We start from the raw sequence: 12,948 nt of genomic DNA, 5'->3' as shown, positions 1-12,948 counted from the left end.
AAAACAGTTCCACACGTTTACAATTATGTAATCCCTGTTTCTCTCAACAGTGTTTCTATTTAAACACACAATTTCTTTAAACCCTGTATCTCTGAACCCTGTTTCTTTCAACCCTTTTTTATAAGCCTTGTTTATCTAAACCCTGTATTTCTAATCCAATTGTTTTTCTTAACCCTGTTTACTAAACTTTTTTTTCTAAACCCTGTTTTTCTAAACCTTGTTTCTCTAAACCGTGTTTTTCTAAATCTTGGTTTTCTAAGCTCTGTTTTTCTAAACCTTGGTTTTCTAAGCCCTGCTTCTCTAAACCCTGTTTCTCTGCACCCTGTTGTTCTAAACCCTGTTTTTCTAAACCTTATATCTTTGAACTCTATTTCCTTAAACCTTGTTTCTCTCACCACTGTGTCTTTAATTCCTGTTTTTCTAAATCTGTTTCTTTTAACCCTGTTTTTCTAAACCATGTTTCTCTAAACCCTGTTTTTCTTAACCTGTTTCTCTAAACCCTGTTTTTCTAAACCCTGTTTTTTTAAACCTTGTTCTTCTAAACCCTGTTTATCAAATCCCATTGTTTCTCTAAACCCTGTTTTTCTAAACCTTGTTTTTCTTTAACCTGTTTTTCTAAACCTTATATCTTTGAACCTCATTTTATTAAACCTTGTTTCTCATTACACTGTGTCTTTATAATTCCAGTTTCTTTAAACCCTGTTTTTCTAAACCCTGTTGTTCTAAACCCTGTTTCTCTAAACACTGTTGTTCTAAACCCTGTTTTTCTTAACCTTGTTTTCCTCGTTGCTGCTGAGAAAGAGGTTTGAAGGATACCGTTGTGAATTTGACATTCATTCTCTAAATGGAGGGTATTCTTTAAATGGAGGTATTCTTTAAATAGAGGTTATTTGACATCCATTCTTTAAATGGAGGATATTTTATTAAAATTACGCCTACAATCATTTTAAGTTCTTTTTACATTCTTAACTCTTCAGTTTCAAATTTGAAAAGTGTGATAGCTCTGATTTCTTGGAGGGCCCCCTTAAGATGTCTGGGGGGCACTGCCCTCTCGCCCCCCCCCCCTTTGTATACGCGCTTGCACGTCTTGTTTATATCAAAATTGACTTTTGTAAATGACCTACATTAGATATGCTATTATTTGTAAATGTTTATTTAGTCTTTGCTACAAACTCAAACTTTCTAACCCCTCTATATCTCTGCAACCTGATGGTGGAAACTTTTGATATTTCAAACTAGCAGAATTTGTTTTTGGAAATATCTAAGGTCTACGAAATTGGGTTAGAAAATCAGAGTTTGTGGCAAAGACTTAATTCAGCTGTTTAAGAAATATTCCCGTAGATTGTATTCTCTCTATACTGTCCTCTGTCCGAACCCTCCGGAGAGATAAATCATCGTTCTCTTAATATCAGATTTAGTATAAAAGCACAGGAACCCAGGAGGATTCTATCAGTACAGACCAATCTATCCACTACCATGCAGACATACGATGTTACAGAGTTCTCACCTCAAACAAATTCATCCCATCGCACTCTTAGTAAATACGCACTGAGATCTCCACTCATGCGACTTCCAAAAGATAATCAGAGGGTTCGATCCTACTCCACATCATCTGGTGTTAGATCCACCGCAGGACAAAGGCATGGTTCCAATATTAGCGATCCAGGACAGCAATCTCCCAACAGTAGTCGTTGTTCTGACGAAGAGGAAGATTTCAAGTTCCTTGAGGAGTTTGTCAAGGAACACAGAGGAACGCTTATAGAAACGACAATACCAGTAGAAACAGAAATCAAGACTGAAGATAAAAAAATCAAGGAAACCAAGGTAACCAGGATCAGGAATCAAATTGTCATGAACAGTCCTAAATTCATGAGGAGGGTTTTCACCATGCCAGCTTCAAAAGAAGAGGAAAAAGACCAAAAAAATCGAAGCACAAGATCCCTCACGAACCCGGATACCTCAGACACACAAGAATCCAGGTCGTCCAGCATGTCAAGCGCTTCTTCCGGAAGTAGCTTCTCGGAGTCATCAGAGTCAAGTCAAGTCCCTCTGGTCCTAAAATGGAACATTGACAAACTTCAAGAACTGTCCCAGGAGTGTAAAGCTATGAACATCAACCTCCGTCAGATAGTAGCTGAAGAACAGCAGCTCCTGGAGAACACTGATGATCAGCAGGTGGAGAAACTTCAACGCCTTGAACACTTGAACCTGTCTGCACAAACAGATATCCAACGCGCCTGTCTTGCCTACCACGACTACAAATGTACCGTCCAGGATTTTGCTCAAGTCTTGAATATAGAAGAAGCGATCATTCTTGACAAGGCCATCGAGCTCGATATTGGAAGCCAGTTCATGTTCACAAAAGTTCAATCCCAAGCTGTTGCCCGACTACAGCGACCATTTGTGGAGGAACAACAGCAGGCCATGCTTTCTTCTAGATGAAATTTCTTATCTGAACATTAATATATACTAAACTATTGTGATAATAATAATAAATTATGTGATTTATTAAATTTAAAATTTGAAATGTACATAATTAAAATTTTGTCTGTATACATAGTAATATTTGACACTTATTTAATATCTTAAAAATAAACAAATAAGAGTAAAGTACCAATGAATTTAAAAAAATGTTTTTTAGATTTTGTTTTACAAGGTCAGAGAGATGGTTGAGAATAAATACTAATATGTGAAGAGAATTAGTTTTCAGTATAATTACATTAGATAGGATAGAAATGTGAAAGAGGTTTAAAAATTGTATTATAATTCATGATTTATAGAAAATAGAGGAAAAATAACGCAAAAAAAATCGAGGAAAAGAAGTTGAAATACAAAAATAAAGATTTAGAAAAATTGTAATTATAGCGAGCAACTGATAAAAATGTGAAAAGTGAAAACAAATTCATCATAATAAATCATAATTTTGAAACATTTATCTGATTCAAAATATGAAAATTATCGTCGTTTTTAGCTTGAAAAGTGCGTAAATTTTTTAAAGAAAAATACTGTTTTATCATTATTACTCACTTCATCGTGAATTTTATAATGAAAGTGCTATAAAGTAATCATCGGGCTATAAAGTTACATTAGCTGTATATTTTAGCACCGTGCTATAAAGTAATCATTGGGCTATACTGTTAAATTAGCTTTACGTTAAAGCACATGTGCTATAAAATTTTGATTGGTTCCCGGATTTTCTCCAAAAACATTAGAACATTTCAAAAATAATATAAAAGGTTATTTTATCTAGAAATTGCCATTGAAATAAGACAAGTACAAAATGTTTCATAGAATTATATATAACACTATTATTGGCACAACGTGCCATAAAGTTTTTGAAATTAAATTTTCTCTATATATTAAAGGTTCCCGCCTTTTTAGGTTACATTTTGTCCCAAGCAAAAGCTCGCGGACAAAAACCTTTTCGATAAAGAGAAAATTTCTGTAATTTTAAAACACTGCAAACCAAAATAACAGTTCTAAAATTTGGTGATGGTGATGGACCAAACATCTGTAGGGTAAAAAAGTAGATGTTAGTTCCACATTTTTTATAAATATATTTCGGTCTGGGTTGACCCTCCTCAGTTCTTGAGATTGTTTCTGTCACAAAGAATAAAAACAAGTAACAAAATAACAGTGTTATAAATAGTTATTGTTTCTTCATAGTTTCTGGATTGTAAAGAGTAATTACAAATGAAAACAATCAGTTAATAACAAACTTGGATGTATACTATAAATAACTGATCAGACAATCTTTTCAGGGTACTCTTGTATATAGAACACGTCACTATATTGAGGGCGAGTCCTTTGAAATTCCGTATACAGTCCCTTTAACTAAAAAAAACCCTAACATTTTGTTGATAACATCAAACTAACCGAAACTATTGCGAATTTAAGATTTTTTTATTTGAAATTACGAACAGTTTGTTTAACCCTATTCCTGCTGGACGGGGAGGGGGGGTCAAATTGACCCCCCCTGAAGTTTTTTACATGACTCAAAATTATTGGTCTTAGGTTAAAATTTTTCAAATACTTATTGCCCTCCATTTTGGTCTAAATCGAGGCTTTTATACTAACTTCCTGTGTTGTGTTCTCAGGCACACTACCTGAATGACTACTTTTTCCTAACATATTAAATCTTTGTTTTGACACACTTTCAATTGTGAGATTTTTAAGGTTTTGTTAGCTTTTTGGAAAGCCTATGACAAATGGAAGCAGATTGCACAAGTTTTGCAATGAAATGTTGCAACTTATTTGCACATTTTAAGTTTTTCTAAGTACACATCAAGTTATTTAGAATTTTAATTATTTTTGGATATTTAAAATGGCCTGAGCTGAAAACTTTAGAATGGGATATCCTTAATCCTGATCGGATAATTAATCTGGAGATTAAAAATGAGAGGAGAACAAACAATATTTAATCTGGAGATTAAGAAAAAGAGTGGATTAAGCATTAATCCTGATATCCACCTTTCTAAAGTTTTCAGCTCTGGTGAAGGGCTTTTCAAAAATATATATTTTTTTATTTTTTGGACCTTTTTTTGCAAAGCAAAATTTTTTAACTATATAACTGGATTTTGCATTAAAAAAGAATTCAATGCAATAACATGCAAAATAAATGAGAAAATCCTGATGAGCAAATATTTAAAAAAGGTATGATTTGTAAAAATTATAAAAAATTTTGAATTAATCCAAACTGTATTTTATTAAATCATGTTTAGTTAAATAATTATTATTGTATTTTTACGAAAAAAATCTAAAATGTACATATTCATTAGAAATGATTGATTTACGACTTTTCTTCAGAAATCAGCCAATTCCGACTAACGAGGGTTTGTCCATCAAGACCTAAAAATAATGATGCGATAAAAAAAGTAATCAGCCATGCAAAAAAAAATTGAGAACCATTTTTTGGCTGTGTTTGGCTTTAGCATATTAAACGATTTATAATATTATAATATAATATTTTATTTATAATATTTTGAATTCAGTGTAAACTTTCCCAGAAAATTCTGTATAACATGAAATATTACATATAGTTGATATTTCATAATATTTCTTTTTTTTATGATCTAAGAGTTACTTTCGAAAACTTTTATTCCTTTTTCGAGGAATTTTGATAATGAAGATGATATTTTCTATTTTCCAGGATGTTCTAAAATCCAACGCCAGCGAATTATTTTTTTTTAATCAAAAATATTATGAAATATTACCTTTATTACTTCGAATGCATCGAAAAATAATCGATGACTATTGTTTGTAATATCTGAACTATTTGTTTGGAATTAAATTGATCATTTTACGATCCGAGTTGAATGTTGAAACTTTCCGAATTTGTATGAACGCTATGTTCTTCGGCATTTGTCGTTTTTAACAATTTTCTCCTGATGGACACAACAGATAGAAGTAAGATTAGTAGCGATGAAAAGCGCTTATTTTTCGCCTTAATCCTATACACCTTTTCATTTTTCGCGAACAGTCCCGTTATTAAGTTTAGGCCACTTTAGTGAGACCCAATATTTAAGTTTTTTTTAAAAACTTTTATTAGATCATAATTTTTACCGTTTTTTTTGGGGGGGGGGGACTAATAAATAACCTATTGATAAAGCCAGATCTTTGTATGAAGTGAACTTTTGTCAGATTCCAGATCTGGTTTCATAAAATGACCCAAAATGAATGACAACAATATTTTCAACCTGTTTTTGTTTACATGATATTATTTAAGGAGTTAATTAATGAACCATCATGGAAAGATATTTTCTAATAATTAAACATGCATTTCTGCCTTCGGTCTCCGGATTTTTTTTTCTAAATTTCCAAAAATCTATTTTTCAGTCACACTATCTCCGTGCACTGCATATTGTAAATTTGTCACAGAAATGAACAAAGTTTTCAATCTAAGAAAATCAGATAGTTTTATCTTAAAAATACCACTTTTAGAAAAAGCAGAGTTCAAATAGGTAAATATTATTTTATCTTGAAATGTTTTTTATTAGAACTCTATGTGCGAATACACATTTGTTAAACTTAATCTAGAAACTTTTTGTTTATCTATGCACATACTACAACTATGATAATTAGAACAAATACAAACAATGACCAGATTCTTTACAATTCTTGGTTTTGTTTATATGATACACCCTTCTATACAAAGCACAACTATGATAATTAGAACAAATACAAACAATGACCAGATTCTTTACAATTCTTGGTTTTGTTTATATGATACACCCTACTATACAAAGCACAACTATGATAATTAGAACAAATACAAACAATGACCAGATTCTTTACAATTCTTGGTTTTTGTTTGAAAATTAAGACAAAAGCTTTGTCTAAATTTTTAGCTTGTTAATTTTAGTTAAATTTTTAATGTCAAGTTTTTTAGTAAATAATCAATTTAATTCTATTTTTGACATATTTTTCTTCTTTCTAACCTTTATGGTTTCATCTTTAAAAGATGTTTACAAAAATATTTTGATTGTATTTACCTAAAAAACATCTAAAAATAATTAATTGTTTTTTTCCAATCTCCTTGTCCTTGAGATTACCCTCTTTAACAACCGTTGATCCCAGGTTAAACACAATCGGTTCAGCTGTTGCTATTGAAATTTAAGTAAAAAATTGATTTCTACTAAAATTTTAATTTAGTATTTCTTATTAATATTATTTTTTTAGTCCTTTTAAAAACAATTTAATTTTTGAGTTAAACAAAGAAAAAACTGAGTTTATATTGACTTATATAAAGTGGAAAAGTCAAATTTTCTCAAATCTTGGAATCAAGTTTGAGGTTTAATTAATTAGAAACACGAAACCCAGGAATTGTGCAGTGTACACAAACCCATTTACTTAATCAATTGATATTCAAGGTATGTATGCTTAGAAACAGCATTAAATAAACCTAATATGGATTAAAGTCAAATGTTGTATTCCAATTTTATAGTTTAATGGGTCCAACTGTAGAATATTTATTCTTTAAAACTTTCTGGTGTATATAAATATGCAATAACACAGTTCATAGAAATCTGTTATAAGATTAGAAAGTATCCATTTAGTTCTGGAAAACGGTAATATTAAAGTTTTTATAGAAACCCTTTTGTCCTAAAAATGTTGGTAGATTGAAATAATATCAAAATGATTGGACAGGTAGTTGTTGTTGCGCCGAGGCAAAATAAAAGATTTATTCTAACATCGATAAAACGGGAGAACAGAAGAAACATCATATAAGTTGTAGTAGTATTAGAGTCCACAGGGACGTTCATCGTTCACCATCAGTTATTTTAAATGTAATGAAACAATAAATATTCTCCTTATCTTTTCCTTTTTTCTTTAACCTTTCCTTTACCTTTCCTTTACCTTTCCTTTATCTTTCTTTACCTTCCCTTTACCTTTCCTTTACCTTTCCTTTACCTTTCCTTTACCTTTCTTTACCTTCCCTTTACCTTTCCTTTACCTTTCCTTTACCTTTCCTTTACCTTTCCTTTACCTTTCCTTTACCTTTCCTTTATCTTTCCTTTATCTTAACTTTACCTTTTCTTTCCCTTTCCTTTACCTTTTCTTTACCTTTCCTTTACCTTTCCTTTACCTTTCCTTTATCTTTCCTTTACCTTTCCTTTACCTTTCCTTTATCTTTCCTTTTTCTTTCCTTTACCTTTTCTTTCCCTTTCCTTTACCTTTTCTTTACCTTTCCTTTACCTTTCCTTTACCTTCCTTTACCTTTCTTAACCTTTCCTTTACCTTTACTTTACCTTTACTTTACCTTTCCTTTACCTTTCCTTTACCTTTACTTTACCTTTACTTTACCTTTACTTTACCTTTCCTTTACCTTTCCTTTACCTTTCCTTTACCATTCCTTTAACTTTCCTTTACCTTTACTTTACCTTTACTTTACCTTTCCTTTACCTTTCCTTTACCTTTCCTTTACCTTTCCTTTACCTTTCCTTTACCTTTCATTTACCTTTCCTTTACCTTTCCTTTATCTTTCCTTTATCTTTCCTTTATCTATCCTTTTAGATGGGGGGGGGGGATATTTCCAGAGCCTCTAATTTTAAAGGTTTTTAAATATATTCTCCTAAAACATGATACGTAGTATTGAAATATGTATTAAATGTAAAATTGTAAATTCTGGAAAATACCAACAGAAACAAAATAAAATTGTGGATATTAAGTTTGACATATGTTTAAAAACTGGAAAATTTCACCATAATTCCATTTCACGTTCCAGGGAAAACATGTATATCATTTCAAATAGAATAAATGCATTTTTTAGCAAGAAAATGAAAACAATACAGGATATGGAAATCATAAAAGTGCTTCAAACAATTTGTATTTAAGTTATATAAAAAGAAATAGGAGAGAAGTCACATTTTAAAATCTATGATATCAGGTTTCATGATTCTACAAAATGTGGATTTTACTTGCGCGCAATTGCGAACCCTGTAATTCAAATTTGCTTCCATTAAACGTCAATTTTTAATACTTTTCCTTAATAAACATACAACATCAGTTTTGTTGTTGTTACTTTTACCTGAACGTCACAATTCACCAGGATGTTAATATTAATTTCTAATAAATTCAATCAATAAAGTTATGGATAACTTTTCAGTTCTAGTTCCTTACAACAAAATTAGTTCTTTTGTTATTTATTATATACGTTATGACTAAACTATATTTAACTAAGCAGGGTATTTCAAGCTAAAAAAAACGATGTAAGCAGTTAAACGAAACTATTTTCTCATTGTGATACATGTTTGGAAAGCAATAATAAGTTTTAGATTTGCAAACATCCAAATATTTGTTTAAACATTTTTCCACTTTTTGAATACTTTTTAAAATCCATTTATTCTTCTTCAAAAGCATCAATTTTACAAATTTTTACAATAACAAAGGTCTACACCACAACACAGGTTGCAAAAGATGTGGGAATTAGAAAATTTGAGTTGGGGCAAAGACGCAAGTCCTTTAATTTTTGTTTTATTTGAAAAGGATTTTTCAACAAGTTTTGTAAATCTTTGGATTTTATTTTCTCTAAGATAAGTTATAAATTTTCACTCTAAGTTCTCAGTGTTATAAAATATAGATAAACTTGATCTTTACACTTTAAAGAGGGACATACCCGATTAACAACAGTACCTCTAAACCATCGTCTGACTCTGGGAAATAATGATGAAAATATTTTTGTTTTCAGATCTGAAAAACTGATTATTTTGTCGATAAAAGTTACTTGCAAATTTATGACAGAAAAGAAAATTTTCAGAAAGTATAGATTTACCAAAAAGAAAAAACCGAATTAGTTACTTTCCCAAGTTGCAACTTCCCAAAGATATTTTCCCACGTGGAAACTTCCCAAATGTGCAATTTTTTAAGCGGGAACTTCCAAAGTTTGTCATAGCCGCAGGGCAAGGTCCCCTGCACATTCTGACCGCAGTGTCTAAACAATATATTACAAGTATTTTTTTAGTTTTAAAGGGACAGTAAAAGAAAAATGAAAGGGGGTATAGACTGAAAGCTAATCACTTTAGCTCTTGATCGCGACCCATGAAAGTTTTATATGATGTTCCTGTCTCGAGAAATTGATATAAAACTGTGTTAAAATTATACGAAAATTCATATATGTAAAATTTTGAAAATCTAAAACTTAAATCATGTGACCAGAACAATCAACAATGGCAGAGCAGTATACTGGTCATGTGTCTCCGCCTGTATCACGTGACAACTTTACTGCACTGCCATTGGTGGAATTTCTGGTCAAGTAATACGGACGTAAAAATAATATTATGAATGAAATCTATTGAAAATAGAAATAACAAATATAAAAGTTAACCTAATTTACAATTAGCTTTCTCTGGGATATCATCGTTTTCAGATTGGTTGCTTATTTGCTGAATATAATCTGTTAAACCTACTACTTTTATACAAAATTGTATATATATTAATTTTCGTATANNNNTTCAAGATTAATATCCACACAACAGTTCCCATATTGGATCTGGATATCAAGTGTTCAAGATTAATATCCACACAACAGTTCCCATATTGGATCTGGATATCAAGAGTTAAAGATTAATATCCACACAACAGTTCCGACCTAGCTCTGCACTTAGAGGCTGTATAGATGAGCGGATTTACATTAAAGTTGGTTTTTGCTTTTAAAATAAATTAATTTGTAATTAAAAACTTGCATCTCATAATTAATCAAAAAAGTTCGATCAAAACATTTATCTCACATCAAATATTTTAATTGATCCTTTAGGGTTGTTTGTTAGTAAGGCTAATCTAATGAAGTTACTTTTCTTAATTCTTTGAGAAATATATAAAGATTAAATGTTAATTAATTATTTCAGATAATCCAAGAACATTTAATTAACTTTGTTGTTTCTTTGTCTTTTTTCATAAAAACAGAAAACAAACAGTATTCCAGGTTTGCATTATTTAACATGAAAACCCTTCTCCACACTTTTTATGGCCACGTTGCCACCTTTATTTTTTACACAAAGGTTGCATGATGACAATAACTTCTAAACACTATGAACAGTGCGCTCTCTGATCTTTAGATATACTTTGCTAGTCTGAAAGATTTTAACCTATAAACATGTCAAAACGGCAAAAATTTTTGTGGGAATTTATGAATGCTTAAAATTTCAGAATTTGTCTTAAAAATTTATGATTTTTGTAAAATTTTGAAAATCCACAGAAAAATATGTTGAAATCCGCGGAATGTTTATTATCTATTTATATATACTTTGCTGCTGCATGCATTACAGTTATTAAGCTAAATTGTTGATAGTTACCTTTAATGTTATAGTTTAAAGGATGTGCAATAATAAAAAGACAAAAAAAAAATAATCTCTTTTGTGATGGAGACTGAACCATTTAAAAAGTACGGTAATATTTTTATTTTTACAGTGTTTGCAACTTTAATCTATCGAAAATTCTAATCAATTAATTCCACGCAAAAAATTTAATACCCTAAAATTTCATCGAAACTTGCATACCAAATTTTATTTCAGGGTTTACATCTACTTGTTGACTTGAAAAGTCACTATAATAAAATAAAGAGATTTAAAATGGATATTTCTAACATTTATTTAAAAAAACGAGTGTTTTGAAATATTTGCATTTAAGGCGGAGCTAAAATTGGTTGATTTAGAAATTAACAAAGGAATTAATGCTGGATATTAGATGGCGCTTCATGGAAGTGTTGTAGAGCTTCATGTTGGTGGAGCAGATCCGGGAACTGGGACAACAGGGCTTATCAATGGATCGAAGGCAATGCAACTCGAGATAGCGGAAACTTCGGTCAGATCCGTTTTTAGTTTCCTAAGTAAGCTTCTCAAGAAGTTAATAGGGAGATCAGAGGTGAAAGCACGCCTGCTGTTAGTTCAGTATCTGCATCATCAGCCTGAAGGAGTCATGGGGGGTGATGTAGAGCTTCATGTTGGTGGGGCAGATCAACAGGTGCGTTGCGCTGAGTATCTGCATCATCATCATGAAGGAGCCAGGGTTGAGACGGAGTTGTGAATGTCTTGAGTGTTTATAGCTGACTGCCGGGGCTGGGATCTGTAGAAGGGGGGGGGGAGAAGAAGCGGGGGTTACATGTGGGCTTCATGGCGGAAATGGATCTTGAGTACACATACATCTAGAGAAAAGGCTACGGCATTTGAGTCGGAAAAATCGTCTTCCTTATATTTTCGAATTTGTGTTAACACTACTATGTACGTTGTAACATCTCGAGATTATATACAATATTAAATAAATCTATTAAGTTATTCCTTTTAATTTAAAAAGAAAATTCTTTTGTTCAAAAGTCTTTAAATTTCATTAGAAAAGCTTTCTTATACATGTATTTTCAAAATTCAATTAAAAGTAAAAAATCTGCAAACATGTAACGTCGTAACATGTATCAAAATTGTAATATTTTTTAATATGTTATTACAACTAAAAAATTATTCTGTATGAATATTTCAGATTTTGAATAAATATCTAGATATTTAAACATTTTGTAATTTTATTTTATTTTGGAACGAGACAACAACATCGTATCGTATTCGAAACAAAACGATCGTTTTAAGAAACGATCCACTCGTTTTGAACTTCAGAAAATGAATAACGATCAATAGACAGAGCCCTTAATTTAAAAGAGTATCCTTTTTAGGATCTTAACATTCGTAAAGATTTTGATTAAAGAGATTCGAAAAAAATGGAGAATATAAGGAAAATAAATAAAATAATATTGTATCACAAAAATATTGATATACACAAAACTGTCTACCCTCATTCGCGAAACCCGGGTTCCAAAACTGGTTTTCATAATAATACCCTGAGTTTGGGCTCAGAGATAAATTTATATTTTTATTTCAGCTGAAACACTCTGGTTTGGTGAAGACGACTTGAACTATCTCTAATCTAATTTATATAGGCATCTTGGATACTATTCTCTAAATTAGTTTCTAGCACTGGAAACAATAAATTAGTAAGAAAGGAATTTAATGTCTGAGTTTTGAAAACGCTTTCACAACCGATAATAATAAAAAGTTCTTCCACCAACTTGCTTGAAGATTTGTATTCCTATATTTTACATAGAATAGCAGAATACCATTCAGCACAGAATGATGCTTGTTTGCTTACAGGAAGTAACCCGCTAAACGTGGTAATTAATAATTGAACTGAAAGTGTATGTTTAATCCAAGTTTTTTAAGAAACGTAAAAACTTTTTTCTGCAGACTGAAACAAATGGTCAAATATTACAAATGACTTTACACTGTTATATTTAAAAATTGTTCACTGTAAAAATGTCTCATTGGTATTAAATGAATTCTAAAGTTGTTGTCTACAATACTGCACTTTCAGCTCTACTACCATGTCTAGCAAGCAAGGACCTGTCTCTTTGATCATTTTGAACTACATGCTCTCATCAAATACTTTTTAGGAATTTTTCTAATTTTTTTA

Source organism: Eurytemora carolleeae, unplaced genomic scaffold (assembly GCF_000591075.1).
Source record: "Eurytemora carolleeae unplaced genomic scaffold, Eaff_2.0 scaffold15, whole genome shotgun sequence".
Lineage (NCBI taxonomy): Eukaryota > Metazoa > Arthropoda > Copepoda > Calanoida > Temoridae > Eurytemora > Eurytemora carolleeae.
The sequence above is the reverse complement of the archived record's forward strand: the minus strand, read 5'-3'. Positions refer to the sequence as shown.